The sequence below is a fragment of the Dermacentor andersoni genome, chromosome 2 (genome assembly GCF_023375885.2).
Source record: "Dermacentor andersoni chromosome 2, qqDerAnde1_hic_scaffold, whole genome shotgun sequence".
NCBI lineage: Eukaryota > Metazoa > Arthropoda > Arachnida > Ixodida > Ixodidae > Dermacentor > Dermacentor andersoni.
Genome location: NC_092815.1, coordinates 186,978,297 through 186,999,891, shown reverse-complemented (window position 1 = coordinate 186,999,891; position 21,595 = coordinate 186,978,297). Strand labels below are relative to the sequence as shown.

At 44.9% G+C, this 21,595-nt stretch overlaps 1 long non-coding RNA gene across 1 annotated transcript; it reads left to right on the top strand.

The window, feature by feature from the left end:
* Positions 1-588: 588 nt before the first annotated feature.
* On the top strand, positions 589-21,240 carry LOC129387208 (uncharacterized). Its single transcript, XR_008614481.2, has 4 exons — positions 589-1,103; positions 2,814-2,919; positions 5,424-5,493; positions 18,044-21,240. It is a non-coding gene; the product is annotated as an uncharacterized lncRNA (long non-coding RNA).
* Positions 21,241-21,595: the final 355 nt, after the last annotated feature.

Sequence of the window (21,595 nt, the reverse complement as noted above, 5' to 3'; positions counted from 1 at the left end):
TTTGCAAGTTTGCCATCTTGATGTGATTAACGCAACAGAATAACCAGTTGTTACTCTTAATAGCTTTTTTGCCTTTCCAGCTGCTTTTAATTCTGCTCTCCAAGGCTCCAAGAACCAAAACTCTTGCCCTGCTGCCAGCAGCCGTTGGTCATCCCCCCATTCCTTTATACGAAATAAATTTCATCTAGAGGTTCCTGCATCTTTAATCTTTTTCCACTGCAGATTTGCTGCTACGAAGCAGCAGTTTAGTCTGCGGTATGAATGAATCGCAAAAGTAAGCTTTGCATAAAATAAGCGCATGTGAACATTTGAAATGCGTTTAAATCTACGCGTCTGCACCACATATATCGAAAACGTGCAGCCGCTGTGAACGACGGTTAGTGATGAATGACGGTCACGGTTAACAGTCACCGACGTAACTGCAGGCCGGATAGTTCGCTTGGCGACGATCATCAATCGGCCGGCTTCGACAGCCAAAATGCGCTCACATAATTGTCCACCTTATGTGTGTGAAGGTGAGACGACGACGAAGTGTCTACTGTGTGGAACGCTGCTTTTTTGTCTCTGCGAATTTGAAGCTACACTGTAAACACAAATGAGCCCATATGGGCGTTTTAACAGTTGATATGCCATTTTTCCCCCCCAGCTTAAAATGAGTACGCCCACGAGAAGAAGTAAAATAAGCTAGAACCATTATTATACCCCCGACCCCATTTGAAGGGGCATTGCGGTTGTAAAATGGGGGTTTTCAAGGAATAACGGTGGCGTAGGGGAAATTGAGACGAGCCAAACAGAGAAAAGAATAACTCAGCCATGACCAACAAGGCAGTCAGCCGCAGCGACAATTTCAGTAGGATTATTTCTGCAGTCAGATTCGAAATATCCCGCGCAATGTGTGTCGGCGCTGTTTTTCTGTTCGGAGTAGCCGCGCCTTGGTGCTGCAGAGGACGCCGAAGTCGGAACTACGCGCGGAGGAACACCAGCCTTCGGAGCGCGCGCGCGCCCGTTGAAGCAGCTTTCAGCGACGGCCATTCGACCAGCGACGGCACATTCTTCTACCGTGGTTGATGTTTCTCACTGCTTTGAACCCCCAAGACTCCACGGTAAGTGACTTTGAACGATTATTACATGTTCTATGAGTGTGCATGTGTTCTAAGTGAGGAGACGCGCTGATATGACTTGTTGAAGGTCTCGATACAACATGGCGCGACAGTTGACCGTCCAGAACCATTTTGCACGATCACTGTGTTTCTTCGAGCTTTGTCGTAATCGAGGCGACTTGAGTGCTCAGAGTCAAGCGAGTGTACTTAAAAATTAGGATTTTATATAATGAGGGACTTTGCCGCGTCTTTAATTGGGCGGATGTGAGCATTCGACATGATCCCCGAAGCGCAAGCCACTACCATAATAGTTACGTGCAGTGCGAGGTGAGCTAAGCTTCGCCGCCTAACCGCGGCCTGAAAATGTGGCGGCTCGTTAAGGGCTTACTGCGGTGCGCGTGTGTGAGTGTTTGTACAGCGATCATTTGAGCGAGAACCGGCGGCGCTTCTTTGTGCGCGGTATCTGCTAGCTGGCGCGTACGTGGCGCCAATCCCCTAGCCCGTGCGATTGTGTGCAGTAGGTCGCCCACTTAGCGCGCATTGTGCAGATTTGCCAGTACGCTCCTTTCTATCGTCTGTGTCTCTTCGCGCCCACGTCGTTGATTGTGCAGGCAGTGCGCGACTGCGGCACGTAGCATGTAGAGCCTGCGCCCGTCGACTTTGATCTACAGGCGTGAAATGTCGGCGGCGCGTTTGTGGTATTAAAAGCGTGTGGTGAGCTTCCTACGGCACTACGGGTCAGCGCCGCATGAGCTGCCGGTCAGAGTATAAGAACCTCTTTATTGTTAGCGTACTGCTTGGCGGTAACAGGTGTCCTGCTTGGGTTCAGATTACTGGATACGCCGTCACTTGAACCTCGGCGGCCGGAACAGGTGAGTACCAGTGGCGCCGGCACCTCGGCCGGCAGAAAACGGTGCCCGTGCCGTGACGAGATATATCAATTTACGCGATAGCATTGCCGGTGATAGGTCATACGGGCGCGTCGCTCCATGCCTGTGTTCTTTGCTGAGGCCGCCACTACGCCTGCGGTGCACTTACTACGTTATATCTATATAGTCGATGCTTGTGCAATGTTATTCAACAGCTGGCGCTGTGCTCTGGATACCTGAACTTGTTTAATGTTTAATTACTTTGCTGCTGTGCCATTGCCTATTGGGTACAGATATTTAGTATTGAATTCTAGGTGCCAAATTAACACAAAGAAGTTGCGCTTTTCAACTCAGGATCATATCACACATCACAGCGTCATCCTATATTGCACGAGTATTAATAACAAAATTTCTGTTGCTGGTGAAAAAAAAAAAAAAAAAGGGCAGACCGATCAACCTGTAACCTGTATCTGTGAGAAAAATGTGCTTCAAGTCCGCGATTGTCTATAAAAAAAGGTACTACCTTGGTATTCAATGTCAGTAACACTCATAAGTTATGCATCCTTTTGTGTGAAATAATTTGTCTTAGAAGCCATTCATTGTAAGGGATCAGTAAACATCTCATAGCTTAAGTAGTGCATATGTGCATGAGTTGGGCAAAGGTATTGGTTTGTAAAGAGCAAAGCCATTAAGATATAAAATATTGGCAAGCTTAGTTTAACAATAAGCTGACGAATATACAAAACCTAATGTAGCAGCAGATGTTCTCCAAGATAAGCTTGTGACCAGCTTTTTTGTGTTCTGTGTGATCACTGTAGTGTCAAATTTTTCATTTTTATTTCAGGACTGCGGCTGCGGTCGTTTCATTGCCAACTGTGAGGATGAAGCAGCTTCATGGCCGGAGATCGGGCGCCTCCCATCAGTTTCCCTTTTCAGCAATAGAGGCCTTGGTATGCTCTTACCTAGAGTTTGCTTTTTTACCCTGTATGTTTTGAGCGCAATGGCTAGTTTAGCGGCATTACTTAGAGTGATTGGTGTGACACCTGTTCCATAGGAGGTATGCAGGTTATCCCACGTAACTCTAGCAAACTTAAAAATATGAATATGCCATCTAGCTGCACAGAACCTATGTAATGTTGTTTCCTGTCTCTTGGAAATACTTAGATTTGCTGCATTTTGCCTAATTACCTAATTAGTCTTAATCAATTAATCAACTTCTCAAATGTAATTAGATAAAAAGTCTCAATTATAAAATTGTAGAGCAACGTGAAAATTTCCCAGTGCAGCTATCTGTGGCTCAATATGTGCTACATAATGTGTTTTTAGAGCATGAAAGAAGCCTGAGAATCTCGCAAAGTGCCTTGAGTATGTTTCTGTGTGACAGCGCCTGTGTTGTGTTCTTCCTTCAGTCCTCGTCTTTTGCGCTGTACTAACAGTCGACCTCGAGTGGCCATTCCCGTGGCAGTCTTGCATGTATTGAGTGCTTGCCCTGTATAGGCATGTGTGTTTCCAGTAAGCAAAAAATACTGAAGGAGCCCAACGTGATGTATTTCAGGACAAGTGTATGGTGTAAATTACTATGTGACAATAAAATAAACTGAAACAAGACTTCACAGTAGAGGTATGCAGGTGTGTGCATCAGCATAATGACGAAAACCTCATGCAAGTTTAGAAAAATATTCATTAAGTTAGTTTCTGTCATTCTTCTCTGTCACATTATTATTGCAAAAATGTGCTCTCTAGTATTGCACGATTAAAAACACAGTTCAGACACATCATTTGCTGGAACCTTGACATTCATAGCAACATAGAGAGGAATGGTTAAAAATTTGTTTTGCTTCTCTGACCTTCATTTTAGGTCTTTCTCATGTTTGCTAAGCTTCTTAAACTATCATAGACCCCTTCCAGGGTTTACAGGCAGCTTGAGCACATTGTGCCAGATTGTGGAGAAGCTGCAGAGGTCGCAGTGTGTATAATGGTGTGCGGCAAATGCAAGTTTATTGCAAGATGCATTATGCTCAGTACCAATTATATTAAGTTATAATTTTAGCAAAAATCTCTGTTTTCCAGATATATATCAATGTGTCTCCAAAGAACTGCACTTTTTAAAAGAGTTGCTCATTCTCTGTCTACTGTTCGGTGTTGTTAAATGCATGTATGTTGGACAGCATAGTGCTTGACCTTCAGCTGAAGGTAGTAGTGTAGGTAGTAGGTAGTAGTGTAGAAAGTGGTAGCAGTAGTAGCTTTATGCATGTGCATAAAGCTGCAGTAAGCCAAATGCGAAAAGATAAGGGCTAATACGATACAGCCACGTAGCAAAATTTACACAAGCAAACTGTTTGATGCAATCCCTAGGAAACTAAGCAAAAATATAAGAATGTGCTTATATGATAAACAGTACCTATGTTTCAGGCGCATGGCCTTCTACCGCCATATTCCATAACAGTTCATTATTTAACACTTTAAAACTACTTGCCCTGTTTATGTCTAACTGCTCTAAATTCGAAAATTTTCATTGATTGCACTATGAAGGTTTTGGGCGTGGCTTAAGTTACTGCCAGAATTAAATTTATAGTTGTGGCCGTCCTATGTGTGATAACAAAAAGCCATTTTGGAACCAGGTGACTGTTATGCAGTATGCTAAGTGTGCGTATTAGAACAGCCACTTATATTTTCATTGTAACCATGTATAAAGTATGTATGTACACATCTCGAAGCCATAGACTGTGTACTGTTAATTGGAGGTGTTATTGTGTGGAGTAGGTTTTTTTGTAAGCATTGTCTAGAATTTGCACTACATTAAGGTGTAGTGAAGCCAAGCGAAAAATATTGACAAAATGGCTAAAGTACATTCTTAAGAGTATTAAGCGCACTTAGATGACTTTACAGCATGTAGTAAAACAAGAATGGGAACTGAAGTGCTTAATTTTTGTTCATTATTACCATATGGCACCAACATGCAATGAAGACAAAAGAGGAAGAGAAGTGAAGTGCACTAAAGGGCAACTCGCTCCTGATGGGAGCTGCATTCACATCTACATGATGCATGCAATCTTTGAGTTATAGCAGCAGCTAACCACCTGTTCACATTGTTGCACATTTGTATTGTTTATGTACTAAGTCTGGCCCTGGAAGTGTTAAGCAGTGCCACTTGTGGCATTGGTGCTGCATGCAAGAGATCCTTCTAACCACAGGTGTTATGTATTATGTAAACCTAAGTTCTTTTAAATTCATGTAACCCACAAAAGCTCCATTTGAAAGGATGTGCCATATTTGCCACCATTGCAATGAGTAGCATTGGCTGACAGTCACAGGGCGAGACGTTAACCTTGCTCAGCTATTACGCAAAACTATTTTACATACAAATGTGGTAATTAGTATACATGCTGAAAGCCTCACAGAATAAACTTTTTTATTCGCATCTTACAACGATTGTTATTTTGCTTTAACTCAGGAGGCCTTCCTACCTGCGTTGCATCCTGTGGCTGGACCACTCCCACGATCTCGGCAGAATCGTTACACAGGTGTGTTCTTTTGGGATTCTCAGTACTGATATTTTCTAGTTTACGTTCAATGTAAATGCACAGATCAAATGAAAAACAGGTTAAAACATGAGCTCACAGGCACTGTATCCAAATGTTTGTTAGGAAGGAAAATCTTTTTTACAAGTTGTCATTATAGCAACACAAGAGAGTGTGCACATCACACCACCAGTACCTAGCAAGCAACAGCATTATACCGTAGAAGAAGCCAAAACATCAGGCGAAAACCTGTACTAAACTAGGGACTGTATTAAGACCTTTTCGAGGCTTAAACTATTTCTTGGGTTACTCTGTCTAATTGCTTGAACTGAACTGACGTGTCCTGCAAAACAATTTGCATTCGCATTTGATACAATCTGCAGCAAAATATGAACAAAGGGCTGCAATACTCTAAGGGCCTACTATTGAAGTTGCAACCAGTCTTCCCAGTGTACTGCAGCCTCGGGAACATGAAATGTGGTACACTGTACCACATGCACACACTACAAATTTTAATCCATGGGCATCTGTACACTGTGCTTGTGCAGGACTGCGCAACTGGCTGTTTATTCGTGACTGAAACAGCTACGTACATCAAGACTGTATTGGGAAGCCACCATCTTTTTCAGTCAGTGTAACAGTCCATAAACATATGGATTTCCATGAGCATTTTGTCTGCCACACTTTTCTTTGTCGTTTTTTTTGCACTCCAGCTTTGATGGCTGCAAGACACTTCAGGCTGGCTGAAGAGACAGTGGTAGCCTAGTAGGTGGCCTCACAAAGTTGTTATTTTGATTTTTAAGAGCCGACTTGCTTTGGACAATGCTGAATAACACATCAAAAGGCACGGGATTATTGACAAGGTTAGAATGACTTTGAAAGAAGTTTAAGGCTTCTTTTAAACTCTGATCTGTCTGCTGAGACCAAATCATGTCAGCTTTTAATGAAGCAATGTTCAGGTTGGAAAGCTGCAAGGCTGTGTGGTGTTACGTTTCGCCTACAACGCGCGGTAATGCCGGCGCGGATGCAACGGACGCCGGGGCTTTGTTCAAAGCGGCGGACATTTTGGCCCGTCCGACGCCGCCGCGACGCCTACCCGCCAAGCGTGTCCAGGCGTGTTTCAGTGCCACGTGTCTTCGTGTGTGCGTGTGTGTGTGTGTGCCCTCGCTTGTCAAAGCGCGGCAGCCGGGGAGCGGAGTTCCCCGAATGAGGAGCCTGGAGGTCTCTCGGCTCAACCGCTCGCGCCGTCGTGGGCCCCTGCTGCGCCGTCCCGTGACCTTCATCCCGTGACCTTCTCTTTTGGACCGCGACGCCGAGGGTATAAGAGCAGCTGCCCCCGGACGCCAGGAGAGAGGCTCCGATTTGTACTATTGAGTTACGTGCTCTCCCGTCTCTCCACTCCGGTCGACCTGACCGGCCGCTCTTTTGCTATGTTAGAATAAACAAGTTGTTCTGTTACCAGTCTTCTCATGCTTTGCCGGGACCTTCGGATGCTTCCAGTGCCCCAGGCCGCCAGGCCAACGCTACCCTTGGGGCTTGCGACCCATTGGCAATAACGGGCGTCAGCACCGAGACCCCAACAACTCGTGTCTGCGGTGCGATTCCAACATCTGGTTGCCAGCGGTGAGATCGCGACGACGGAGGCCAGCAGCGAAGAGATGCGGTTGACTGTATGCTGAGCAGCTCAACGACCATCCGGGAGCAGTGCAACGAGCCCTGTGTGATGACTGGTTGCCTGCAGCGGAACGACTGCGCTGAAGTCTTGGCTGCGAGGTTTGGTGAGTGCGGGACTTTCTTCTTCTGAGTTTTGCCAGGCTTTTGTTAGTGTTAGAAACAGAGCTGGTAATTGTGGTTGTCGTTGCTACCGGGTTAGTTTGCGGCAAGACAATAGTAGGCAGTAGAGAAAGCAGCATTCAGAGCAGCCATGGATTTGAAGTCGTTGCGCAAACCGAAATTGCTGGAGCTTGCAAGAGAGTTGGGTCTGGATGTCTCAGACAAACTCAGAAAACCAGAACTGCTAAGGGCTATTCTTGAGTTAGAAGCTGAGGATGACGAGCTGTCGGAATGCCTTGAGACCATTGAGGAGAGGGAGACGGCAAAAAGACAGGAGCGCGAACGTAAAGAACAGAAAGAGAAAGATGAGCGCGAACGTAAAGAACAGATAGAACGAGAGCAACAAGAGAAAGAAAGAGAGCGCGACCGTCAACACGCTTTGGAAATGAAGCGTCTCGAGTTAGAGATGGAACGCGCTCGTAATGGAAGTCAGGCACACGGTGCAGGAGAACGAGTATTGTTCAAAATGACTGACCTGATGCGGCCGTTTAAGCTTGGAGAGGACATTGGTTTGTTCCTGGTTAACTTTGAGCGAACGTGCGAGAAGCAGGGGTTCTCTCGGGAAACGTGGCCACAGCGCTTGCTCACTTTGCTACCCGGCGAGGCGGCCGACGTAGTCGCTCGCTTAGAGAGAGAGGAGGCAGAGGATTTCGACAAAGTGAAATCGAGTCTGCTAAAAAAGTACCGGCTGTCAGCGGAGGCGTTCCGTCGGAAGTTTCGGGAAAATGAGAAAGGCAAAAGTGAGTCATATACAGAGTTTGCCTACAGGCTTATGTCAAACATGCAGGAGTGGCTCAAAGAAGAGAAAGCGTTTGGTGACCACGAGAAAGTTCTGCAGTGTTTCGGGCTAGAACAGTTTTATAGTCGGTTACCTGAGAACGTGCGGTACTGGGTCTTGGATAGGCCAGACGTTAGTACGGTGGCTAGAGCCGCTCAGTTAGCCGAGGAGTTTGTGACGCGTCGGGCTCGCGGAGCTAAGGACGGTCAAAAGGGTGAATTTGGCTCCAAGTTTGAGAGGCCAAAGTTCACGCCCATGAGAGCAAAGGGGGATACACGTAGTGCGGATGCGAGTGAAAGCAGTCCGACCGAACGTAAGGAGACGGCGGCAACCGAAGCCGAACGCAGAAAGCGGTTCGAGGCGAGGCAAGCGCGCCTGTGTTATACGTGCCAGAAGCCGGGTCACTTTTCGGCGCAGTGCCCAGAAACAAAACCAAAAGTCGTGTTTTTTTCATTAGGCAGCACTGACGAGAACATGAAGCTTCTCGAGCCTTACATGCGAGACCTCCTCGTGAACGGGAGAGAGTGCCGAGTGCTTCGCGATACCGCAGCTACGATGGATGTCGTTCACCCCTCTTACGTAGAACCCGATATGTTCACGGGCGAGTGCGCATGGATCAAGCAAGCAGTGGAAGCTCATAGCGTGTGTCTGCCGGTAGCAAAAGTGCTTATTGAAGGACCTTTCGGAGCACTTGAGACGGAGGCCGCAGTGTCATCTATGCTGCCCCCCCAGTACCCGTACTTATTTTCGAACAGGTCCGATCACCTCCTGCGCGAGAAGGGGCTTTTGTTTGGTGAGGCTAGCGTTCAGGCCTTAACCAGATCGAAGGTTCGGGAGCTCGCTGCAAAGGCGGTAGATGCGGGACCGACGTTGTTGAACGATGAAAAAGGGTCAGAGGCGCAGCAAGCTGATATTCAGAGCACGCCCGAACGGGATAAAATTTAGCCTGTAGCGTTAAAGGCACCAGATACTGGAGAGGAAATTCCCGATGCGGGAAAGTTAGAAGAGCTTCAGGTCGAGCTTCCGGGACTAGGCTCAGTGACAAACAGGAAAGACGCCGATCAAGTCATTAGTGACTTAATAAGTAAAGCATCGCTGTCGCCTGAGCAGAAAACAGAACTACACCAGCTCTTACAAGAGTTTCAAGGTCTGTTCTCTGAGAGGCCTGGTAGGACTTCTGTCCTTACTCATGACATAGAACTTACCTCCCCAGAGCCAGTACGATCCAAGGCGTACCGGGTGTCACCCCGCCAGAGCGATATTATGGAGGCTGAGGTAAAGAAAATGCTACAGCTCGGTGTTATTGAAGCGGGTGAGAGTGATTATACCTCCCCTTTGATTTTAGTTGAGGTACCGGGCAAGGAACCTCGTCCTTGCGTCGACTACCGCAGGCTTAATTCCATCACTAAGGATCAAATTTATCCGATCCCTAACATCGAGGAGCGCCTTGAGAGAGTGAGTAGCGCTCAGTTTATTTCCACCCTAGATCTTGTCAGGGGTTATTGGCAGGTTCCACTTACAGAAGAGGCTAGTAGGTATGCGGCGTTCATTTCACCAATGGGGACATTCCGTCCTAAAGTTTTGAGTTTTGGTTTGAAGAGCGCGCCATACTGCTTTTCAAGCCTCATGGATAAAGTGTTGCGGGGACAGCAAGAATTCGCTTTACCGTATCTAGACGACGTAGCGATATTCTCCGCATCCTGGCCTGAACATATGGCGCACTTGCGGGCAGTGCTAACCCGCCTGCGCGATGCGGGCTTGACAGTCAAGGCTCCCAAGTGCCAGTTAGCACAGGCCGAGGTTGTCTACCTCGGACACGTGATTGGTCGGGGTCGTCGCCGCCCCTCTGAAATAAAGGTGGCCGCTGTGCGAGACTTCCCGCGACCGCGCACGAAGACCGATATTCGGTCGTTCTTAGGTGTCGCCGGCTACTATCAGAGGTACATCCCCAGGTACTCTGATATCGCGGCTCCCTTGACGGATGCTCTAAGAAAGACAGAGCCGCAAACAGTCGTCTGGGAGGAGACGAAGGAAAGGGCTTTTAGCGCCCTAAAGAGCGCCCTAACAAGCCAGCCTGTGCTACGATCGCCCGACTACACAAAAAGGTTCGTTGTTCAGTGCGATGCTAGTGAGCGAGGCATGGGCGTTGTACTGTGCCAATGGGAAAATGGAGAAGTAGAACACCCCGTCCTGTATGCTAGTCGTAAGCTGACGAGTCGTGAGCAGGCGTATAGCGCCACCGAGAAAGAGTGTGCGTGTATCGTGTGGGCCGTTCAGAAATTGTCATGTTACCTAGCTGGCTCGAGGTTTATCATTGAAACGGATCACTGCCCTCTCCAATGGCTGCAGACCATCTCTCCCAAAAATGGCCGCCTCCTGCGCTGGAGCCTCGCTTTGCAACAATATTCCTTTGAGGTGCGTTACAAAAAGGGGAGTCTCAACGGTAACGCCGATGGCTTAAGTCGAAGCCCCTAACGTGGGAATCAGCCTCAAAATTGCTTGTTACTGATGTTTTTCTTCCTGAGGCAGGATTTTTTTTAACTTATTGCTTTTGTGTAGTGTTTCAAAGTGATGATGTGCTTTTTAGTGCAATTTTTCCGATTTGTGGACGCGTTCTGAGTGCTGCTAAACTACTGTAAGGAACTAGGCAGCAGTAAAAAAAAAGGGGAAAGAGCCTGGCAGGGCTTAGTGAGGGTTGTGCCGTGCTTGCTGACTGAGCGGTTGACTTTCAGGCGTGGTTCTAACGCTTGCCGGAAACGAGAACAAAAATGTCAACTCTCCCGAAGTCAGTTTGCAGTGTCCTGTGTGCACCTGAACGTGAGAACGAGGCCTTCTCTGTGCGCTGCGTTCAAGAAACGCCAAAGGACGCCCGACTTCAGTTATGAGCATCATCGAGCGACATCCCTCCGGACAGCGGATGCAGTCCCCTGACCATCGGGATCTCCTTCCCCCGGCGGGGCGGTCTGTTACGTTTCGCCTACAACGCGCGGTAATGCCGGCGCGGATGCAACGGACGCCGGGGCTTTGTTCAAAGCGGCGGACATTTTGGCCCGTCCGACGCCGCCGCGACGCCTACCCGCCAAGCGTGTCCAGGCGTGTTTCAGTGCCACGTGTCTTCGTGTGTGTGCGTGTGTGTGTGTGCCCTCGCTTGTCAAAGCGCGGCAGCCGGGGAGCGGAGTTCCCCGAATGAGGAGCCTGGAGGTCTCTCGGCTCAACCGCTCGCGCCGTCGTGGGCCCCTGCTGCGCCGTCCCGTGACCTTCATCCCGTGACCTTCTCTTTTGGACCGCGACGCCGAGGGTATAAGAGCAGCTGCCCCCGGACGCCAGGAGAGAGGCTCCGATTTGTACTATTGAGTTACGTGCTCTCCCGTCTCTCCACTCCGGTCGACCTGACCGGCCGCTCTTTTGCTATGTTAGAATAAACAAGTTGTTCTGTTACCAGTCTTCTCATGCTTTGCCGGGACCTTCGGATGCTTCCAGTGCCCCAGGCCGCCAGGCCAACGCTACCCTTGGGGCTTGCGACCCATTGGCAATAACGGGCGTCAGCACCGAGACCCCAACAACTCGTGTCTGCGGTGCGATTCCAACAGTGGGTACTCAAACACCATCATTGATTCATATAGCTGAAGTTGCTGTGACATCAAGGCAGAAGGAAATGACATGGCAAAGGAAAGGTTGGTCGACAAAGGACTCATTGGCAATTATGTAGGTTCAAGGGCTATTGCACTGAGTAAGAAAATGTGTTCCTGATACAGCGTGAACAGTGTTAATGCTGAAGAACAAACTGGCACCATCTCCCCAGTCCTACACAAGCACGTGCATAGAAAGGGATGCCTGTTGGCCTTGAGGGCCACCACTGGAGGGATCACCTGCTATCGCTATGACATAGAATGTGACATCAGATGACTATAGTTCACACCTTTGCTGCAGCTCGCTGGCTGGGCAATTGAAGCCTTGATTGTAAGGATGAAAAGTTTCAATCACAAGGTGGCAATTTAGTTGCCAACTCTTACAGCATGGTTCACTACTCAGTGCTGCAGTGCTGGACGTATTTGACCAAGCCTGGTGCGAGTTCTCATGAGTACCCATGTTCAAGCTGCCGCTAGATACTTAGTTGATAAAGTCACTGAAAATGAAATTTGGTCATCGAAAGAGTCATGAAGACGATGCACACAAGGCTTGTAGCGTGCTTACTTGGTATGACCTCAGTCAAGACACCCTGTGTAGAGATGCTGACAAAAGTGCAGCAGAAGTGTGGATTGAGGAGACAAAAATATAAGCTGTTCAAGTTCCACATATAACAAACTGATAATAAATCGCCGTTCAGCAAGAACTCCGGCAAAAGGGGCAAGCTGCACTCCCCACAACGAATGCTATAAAAACAGTACTGTTATTGCAGCAAAATTGCCTATAGCTCTTTTGATAGCTTGATAGCTGGTATCACACAATGTTTTCTATGCCACGGAAATATTCCAGCACGTGGGGGCCACAATTCTCCTAGAGGCCAATACAGACACAGGTTGCCAGCAAGCATGGACTAAAGATTTTTCCGTTTGCATTGATGTAGTCTACCACATTTTGTTTTCTTGGGTGCACAGTCACACTAGGGTAACAATTTTCTGCCTGAATATTCATCGCAGGGAGCACTGCAGCCAGCTAAAGCGAGTTTTTTGTTCACACCTTGCCACAGATGCGGCAAGATGTAGACTTGACCCATTTTTCTAGGCACATTTGTTGGGTTCAAGAAAGAACACAGAGTAGCTTAAGAACTTTATTCCTTCTAGATTTAAGGCGTGGGGCCAGGTATTAACCATTGTTTTAAGAATTTTCCCAAACCGGGAATGATTCTTTCTTGAAAGTCTTCTCATATCAGCTTGATACAGTCCCTGGCTTAGTATGGGTGCATGTGCTGTGGCTTTGTTTTAGTCTGTTTAAAAGGTCGTTTTCCTTTTGAGTGTTCCAGTCGCAAAGAAATCACAAATATATTTTGATTTCAGGAACCCTTGTGACATTACATAATTCCTTTACATGTTGCAACCAAGCTTATTTTTTAAACACATGCCTTTCTTTCAGCATGAAAAAAACATCTTAGATGAAACAAGGCAAAAATGGCTGCTTATGCATTTGTACGATATTCCAACTGAGAGGGGTGAAAAGTAATAAAATGTTCTACTTTCATAATTTTTCTACCATGTGTACAACATTTCTTAATAGGCATGAAGCAAATTCACTTTTATCACTAGCCTATTACAGAAACAAAAAATGACAAACTGAGCTTTTAAGGGGGCCCTCAGAAGGGCCCAGTCCGTGCGTCTTCTTTTCTAGCGCCATGGCTGTGAGCGCAGCTGAGCACATCTGCAGCCTGCACACCCTGTTCTAGAGGTGATCTGCTGCCTGTGGAAAGACTAGACGTGCTGATATGGCGTGGTATTATGTGCACAGTCTTCCCCCGGGTTTAGTACACGGGGTTGCATAATCTGTAGTTTCAGAGATGCATTGAAGTTTGATACAGACAAAGCATTCACCTCCACTGCCAGCACTTTTCATGATGGTGTCGTTCCACTGTGTATGGCAGTATCAAAGAGGACAGGGTGGATGCGAAAGCAAGGCTGGGTTTGCTTCATGCTACCTATGTGAAGGTATCGTTAACACACCGTGAAACCGTATCTTTGGTCGCTGACTCTCAAATTCAAAATTTTTTTCTCATTCAGATTTGTGTTTTCTGACTGCGGCCCTTTCCGTGGGAAAACAATCCATTTGCAAATGTACTTATTTGACTAAACGGTCGAATCTGAGTACAACAAACCAAATTGCTGATTTTGGTGCATTCGTTATGTTGGGGTTCCTTTGTATATGACTCCAGAAAAAGCCGACCATTGTCTGCTCACACTCCGCCGCGCCCACCCATATAGGAATAAACTTAATTTTGGTTGGCCACGATGCTTATTGGTGTAGTAGCTGTCGTGTGTCCACCCATACACATTTGGTTGGCTTCCCGAAAACCTCAAAGAACAGCGGTATTTTGCTTATGTGCATTCACTAATCAAATAAGTACATGTTTGCTAGAATCCCCATAATATTGAGTTAGCTGGTCTGCTTGAAAATGTTCAAAATATGGCAGTTAGATTTGTAATAGGAAGTCATACTAAAAGGCTTTGTATTACTGAGAGTAAGGGTAAGCTGCAATGGCAGGATTTAAAAGACTGGGAAATCTCTTCAGTTAAGATTATTTCAAGCATATACTGTTCCAAACATGTAGAGAATAGAGAAATTCATATCAGGCTATCATCATACCTCACAAGAAAGAGATTACACTAAAAAGGTTTATTAATTTCCTTTACTTATAGGTGATGCCTCACATTGTTTTTTCCTTGGACCAAAGGGACTGCAAGGTTTTTCAGCCTGCAATTGTTTGCATAGTTTTCAAAGATAATTCCCTCCCTGCTTTGTGTGCTTGATTTGAATGTAAGTTACATTACACAGAATGTATACCCCCCCTGCAATGCCAGTACAGGCAAAGCAGGTACTAAATGAATAACCACGAAAGGATTTTGGAGCGAGCAAAAATGGCATGTGCAATAGATATGCGTAGATGTCCCGTTGGTGTTGCTGTCAAACAAGAAATTGGGATATCGAGGAACTGAGCAAAGTAACTACATGTGTGCTTACCAAACTATAGCTGTCATTTACACCTTGATTGTGACTTAGCTACCAAAAGAAGTTTTTTTGTCTTGTTCTTTTTCTGTTAAAATGTACTTTTTTCTTTGTCTACTTTCGTTTGGGTTTTTGTAGCTATATCGTGCACATGTGGCCAATAATGCCGTGTGGAAGTTAGTGGTTGTTGGTATTTCTCACTGCCTGTCGTTTGTTCAATGTGTGTACTAAAGTCAATAGAGCACCAACTAGTATAAACTAGTGTGTTGAATTTGTTTTCTTGTTTTAGTACAAATGATCTGACTGGTTATGTGCCCAAATAAACAATTAGATTATGAAAACAAAGTTCATCAGAACATGTCACGCATTTTACTTATAATTACCCTATTTCAACTGCAGAACCCACATATTAAGGCATGTAGATTTAAGTGGAACAAGTCTTTTTGCAATCCTTAGTTCTGAATAGGTGAGAGCAGTGCTAAGGGCACAAAGTGAGTCCACATAGATAAATGGCATGGTGCACAGTGCACTGACTAATAATTGATGTGTTTTTGCAACAGACAAGCAAATAAATATCCAGTAATGCCTTGTCAGAGGCACGAAAGCACATAAAGAGGCAGGGGGTGGGCAGATACAAATGTGCTGTGGTTTCAGGTTTGTTAATAAGCATACCACTTTTCTGTAACTTCAGAGAACATGTGCTGCGCTGACACATTAATCTTTTTTTTTCTTGTTATATTGTGGGATTTGATTAGTTTCTGGGTTAATGGTTGCTGCTTTCGCTAACATGTTGCACTTATGAAATTTGGGCTGTCATCGGCACTGTTTACAGTGTATGTACTCTTATGGTCACATTATAGTGGTGCTTAATCGTGAAGGCTCTCATTCAAATATAAGCTTGTCTGGTCTACATATGCTTTCCTTCATGCCAAAGGAATAAGATATACTATGTTTATGTCAGAAGGAAAGAAATTGAGACTGGTGTCTATTATTGCACATAAATCTATGCTTAGTTGCGTTAACATTTTTGCATAATTTCAACAACTTATTTAGTGCATTTCTGTAACATTCACACTCTTTCTTATCCACTTAGGTGTAAGGAATAAAGGCAAAAAAGTAAAGCATTGCAGTGGATTTAACTTAATGCTCTTGATTCTTGTTACCTTCTTGATAGCTTTTCTATTTGGAAGAGCATATGTACAAAAGCATGTTTTGACCAAATAGGCTGCTGTTTGGGAGGCTTTGCAAGCACCACTATAACGTGACAAAAGCAGTGTGTGGCCATTTGGTTATATAAATTCTGGTGTAATGACACCACAAAAAGTAAACAAAGATATGTACGCACATGACACAAGCACCGGATCTCACTTCAAGCTTTAAAATAAGGAAACAGGCAATATTTAATAACAGGTGGAGACATGATGTGATGATATCTGTTAAAAGAAATTCTTTATGCAGTGCAACTAATGGATCACTGATACATTCGTCATACTTTTTAAATGTTGCAAGCCACAATTACCTTGCATGTTGTCAGGTCGTAATACCTGGCTACAACGCAAGTTTTGTGGAACACAGGACCGCAGTCACATTCTTTGCAGTATTTAACATTGTGTGATGGAGGATTGTTTCACCCGGATGACTCATACTCCCTCAATTTCCCTGATTTCGCATTAATAGAGCATCCCATCTGTCCAATGTAGGCACGGCCTTATGATGGCAGCAGACTACACAACGCTTGCGGCCTAGCTCACTAGATGCATATTGTGCTTCAACCACAACCAACCTTTTCCTTTTTTTGGCTTCTGCCTTTTATTACAGCACAAAACTCTCCTAACAAGGGCCTAAGAAAACAATTATTTGCGCAACTAAATTAGGCATGAATATGGAATATAATGAATGAGATGAAGTAAAAAAGTGGTTGCAGTTGTTTCGTATGCATTTGTAATTTTCATGGGTAATTGTGTAGCTGGTCTCTACGGGCAAAAATTTTTTTTCTGTATGAAACATGTGATGAGAGATTTGCTCTGATGAGAAAAAAAGACAAGCCAGGAAAACAAATTAATTTGTTGCGTGCAGCACAATTTGCAGGCGGTGCACTGTGCAACGGAGGTTATGTACAGTCAGCCATTCCCATCCAGTCATGCTTGCATTGCATACACACATTGTATTAATTTGAGATTGCGGCTAATGAAGTTTGTGTGGAATAACTCTCATTCGCACATAGTGATGCACTGCAAAATAGATTGGTTTGTTCCTGTGTTCATCAAAACTTGTAGCCAAAAATTATGAGCAGATGTACATAAGATAATTAAGCTTTGGCAGATTAGCACGAAAAGAACAAATGCATCAGTCATTCTCAGCTACATTGCACAAAGAATTTATTTTTGAATTAATGACATCACTTCCTGTCACTATGTGATGTATATGATGTCTGTTTTCTTATTAAAGCGAGAGTTGAGGTTAGGCACTTGTGTCCTGCATGTCTTTGTCTTCGTTTGCTTCTGTGGTGCCATTACACCAGAATAAGTCCATGACAGGAGCTGCCAGTCTATGCAGTTATACTACATTGGGCTCAGTACGCCTGGCGGCCTGAATGTGACGAGTGCGAAGTAGCAGTAAGAACTTCAGAAGGGTAGAATTTTGTGTCGGTGGTGCATATTACAGTATGGTGAAGCGCTATAGATGGAACAGTGTGAGGCGAGACAGATGGGAAAGTGCTACAGACAACTGTGAATGTTTACTGGAAAGTTTCGCTGCAGCGGGACAATGCATGCGTTATCCTGGTGCAGCAAAATTTGCCAATGTTCATAGTTGTCAGTAGTACTTGCCCATCTACATTACACTTCACCGTACACTAGTAGCAGTAACAACATAAACCAACTGACCCGAGCAATAATGAAAGCCCACAGAATTGCCAAATTGTAGGAGAAATGTTTCAGTGTAACACGTGTTTTGTTAACTGACAAGCAAATGGCCTACATGTCTGCGAACCGATGATCAGATGCATTTTTCATGCACATACATTATTTTGTACAACTGCTTCCTGCTTTGGTTTTTTATGGATTTTAGGAAGCATTCCAAAGTACTTAACTGTTTGTCTGTTCTAAAATTGAATCTGTTCTCAGCCAGCACTATGTGGCATTACTGCATAAGCCCTTACTTCGTCACTGTCCTTCGCACTGTTCCCAACTAAATATGAATAACCAAATAACCATGTTTTTAAATTTTCAGATTATGAAGAAAATACTCTTAATATGTATTTCATTAGAAAAATTTTCTCAATTTTAGGAAGAAGTCTGGCTGGCCCCAAGCCTGGTGCAAAATGAAGAAATGGCACTCCACATCAATTCATGTTTACTTGTCGTCATAACCAGTCTGTTAGCTTAATTTTTGGTTCCTATTGAATTCTCAAGAAAGGTACCAACTCTGTCATTCAATCTGCGAACAAATTTTTGCACTTGGGGATGCAGCCATGCACAAAGCCTTTGAGCTCATTAATATCTTTATTTTTTAAAGAAAGTGCAGCTGCTGCGTGGAGCAATAGGTTGAATAAGACGAGGGTAAATGAAAAGATGGCGAAATTAGTCATCAACAGTTGTCCAACAAAGGAAGTCTCAAGCTGGAGGCAACATCTTTGCAAGAGAACCAAATGGCTCCAGCCTGAGACATTCGTTGTTCAACCTGGCAAGTCTCCTTCTCTAAATATTTCCTCTAGCCTGAGACCTATATCCATTCCACCACCCTTGACCAACAATACACCTATACATTTGGCAACCCATGGAAAGGTAGCAAATTCACATTCAGGGAAAGTGAATGTAGTGTGCACCCTGGAAGGTAGCATGAACAGTATTTTATTTACTTAATGAAATGCAGATTTGCTATCCAATTACTTTATTTTGATCCCCGTTTTATAATTGGACAGCATGGTTCCTCAGAGAGAATAATAATTCGAAGCTCACACAATTTTGCTCCTTTATGTCCGTTAAATCTGTCCTGGTTGCTACACTATCAGCCCTGTCTGCAATTGCGTAGCAGTGTTTTGAGCATGCATCCAAATTCAAAAGAATAGTTAGGCTTCTACCTCAGAATGTTTGCTACTGTGTTGCAGCTCGAATTCTATGTCTAGGTGGTCACTGTGATGCCATGTGCTTTTTAAATAAGACCAATATGCTATTTGAAGGGCAAATAAATGCAATCTCAAATGACCTCAGCTCGGGGAATGACACAATTGGAGGTCAATATGATAAGGAGGATTTGATTTCTGAAAACAAGGCACTTAAACGGGAGAAAGCATGACTAATTTCGTATAAAGATGCTGCTTTTGGATATGATCAGGGAACGTACTTGTTCGTGGCTGCATTTGCAACATGTTACATTGCTGGCTTTATATATTGCACTGGGTACAGTGAAATGTTGCTGCTTGCACAATATTCAACTAAACATGGTAGCCATGCTAATGTGTCCATGCAGAACACAACTCATCCACTATTATGGACTACAGTGGAATCTCGATAAACGAAAATCGCTTCGAAACTGCCGCTTAAATAGGACACCATCCTGATAATTGGTTGGCTCTCTGCAATGTCTCTCAGTAAATATAATGCCTGGTAAATGGAACCAATTTCCCTGGCACCTTGAGGCTCCATTTAAAGAGCACCCACTGTAAAAATATAGGGGGGATCGTGTTTGGAACTTTCGTAAATGTAGTCTTAAACAAAACCGCATTTCAGTGGGAGCGAAATGCAAAAGCACCTGTGTACTTAGACAGGTGCATGTTAAAGAACCCCAGGTTGTCCAAATTAATTCGGGTTACTCGCTATGGCATGTGTCATAATCAGAAGGTGGGTTCTGGTTCATAAAATACAATAATTTTTAATAGCTTGCTCAGAAATCCAGCACTAAATTATGTAGCTTGTTTGTGTGATGAGTCCCAATTTCTTAATTTAGTACTTTGACATTTATCATATTTGTGTGCTAGTCCATGCAAAATACCACTGATCGGCCTCATTATACCAGCCACTGTTAATTAGGAATGGCTTAGTCAAGCAACTTAAACTTACAGCACAAACACCTAAGACGAACCACAAAAGGAAGATACAACACACACTGGTGCTAACTTCTTTATTTCTTCGTCGTCGATGCAATATAAACCCTAGGCCACACTACCGCGCAGGCACTCAGATTACATTACAGAGATCTGCCAAATTATCACATACGCAAGCGTAGGAAGTCAAATTCAGATGGATGCAGGGACAAAGATATCTTACTAATGCAATTATCGCCCTGCCTTTCTTGTGGTAAGCCTCTAAGGCAAGCCGCACATGCTCATTCTTGCTTTTGCCAAGAATCGACGTCCCATCAAGTTGTGCCTCACAATTGTTGCAAGAGTTTATATGCGCACCAAGGTGCGCTCCTCTATCTACATTTTTGTTTACTTGTTGCGCATGTTCCCTGAGTCGCTCATTGATGCAATGCCATATCTAGCCAAGCTATGTCTTAGCACATGAGAGTGAATTGTATAAACCATGCCGACCGCGCACAACACGTATGAAGCATCATGCTGAATTTGGCGTCCTCCTCTGCCCTCTCCGCAGGTGCGGGAGCATAGCTTTAAAAGCTTGTTCGGTGCAGAAAACGCCAAAGGAACACTATGCCTGCAAGCAATTTTCTTGAGTTGATAGATGACCTTATGTGTTTAAGGGACCGCGCAGGGAACATGCACAAAAAGTAAACAAAAATGTAGATAGAAGAGTGCACATTGTTGCGCATATAAACTCTTGCAAAAATTGTGAGGCACGACTTGATGGGACGTCGATTCTTGGCAAAAGCATGAATGAGCTTGCGCGGCTTGCCTTAGAGGCCTACGACATAAAAAGGCAAAATGATAATTGCATCAGTGACATAGCTTTGTCCCTGCACCCATCTGAATTTGAGTTCCTACGTTGGCATATGTGATAATTTGGGAGATCTCTGTAATGTAATGTGTGTGCCTGTGCAGTTGTGTGGCCTAGGGCATATATATGCATCGACGACGAAGAAATAAAGGAGTTGTCAGTTAGTGCCAGCGTGTGTCGTGTCTGCCTTTTGCGGTTCGTCTTAGGTGTTTGCTCTGTAAGTTTTAAGTTCAGAATTATGTGCCAACTAGGCCAAATGAAGTTTTACTCTTAGTCAAGCAAGCTCAATATATAGTCTGTGCAAAAGTGTGGAGCGTCAGTACAAAGTAACAGTTCAAACACATGGCTCTGTAGTTACAGTTCAGTATGAAACGAGATAAGATTTCTTAGCATTTCTTTCATTTACTATACTAATTTCATTGTATTAGGACATGTAGAATACTAGCAACTGGCATGCTTACAATGTACAGTGCTCTTTTTTAAAATCCAGACAATTGTTTTACTGGGGCAGAAATGTGCTTTCTTTTGGGCCCGGAAGTGAACATATTATATTTCTTACATTTGGTGTAAAATAAATTTTCTTCACTGTCAGTGTGTGTCTCGTGCATTTTTCCTTTCAGCAAGTAGCAACTGCTCTCGAAGGCGTTTGCTGGCCTCGGAGGCACTGCCGATAAGCTAGGACGACTGTATAAAAGCTTTGCAAAGAGGGGCTCTGTGATCAGCGAAAGGGAAAAAAAATGAAGACGTGCGGTGACGGGTTCATTCGCCATTGGACCACGTGTGCGCGTGACTTGGTCGATTCAGCGGTGGCCCTGTGCCGTCGATTGAACCACGTGTGGCGAGCCCGCGGCGAAATGCTTCGTGGCGGTACGCCGCGCCTATGCAGCAGCAGACGGAACACCGCAGGCCAAGGTGTCGGACGCCGGCGTTCGCTCCGAGCAGGTGC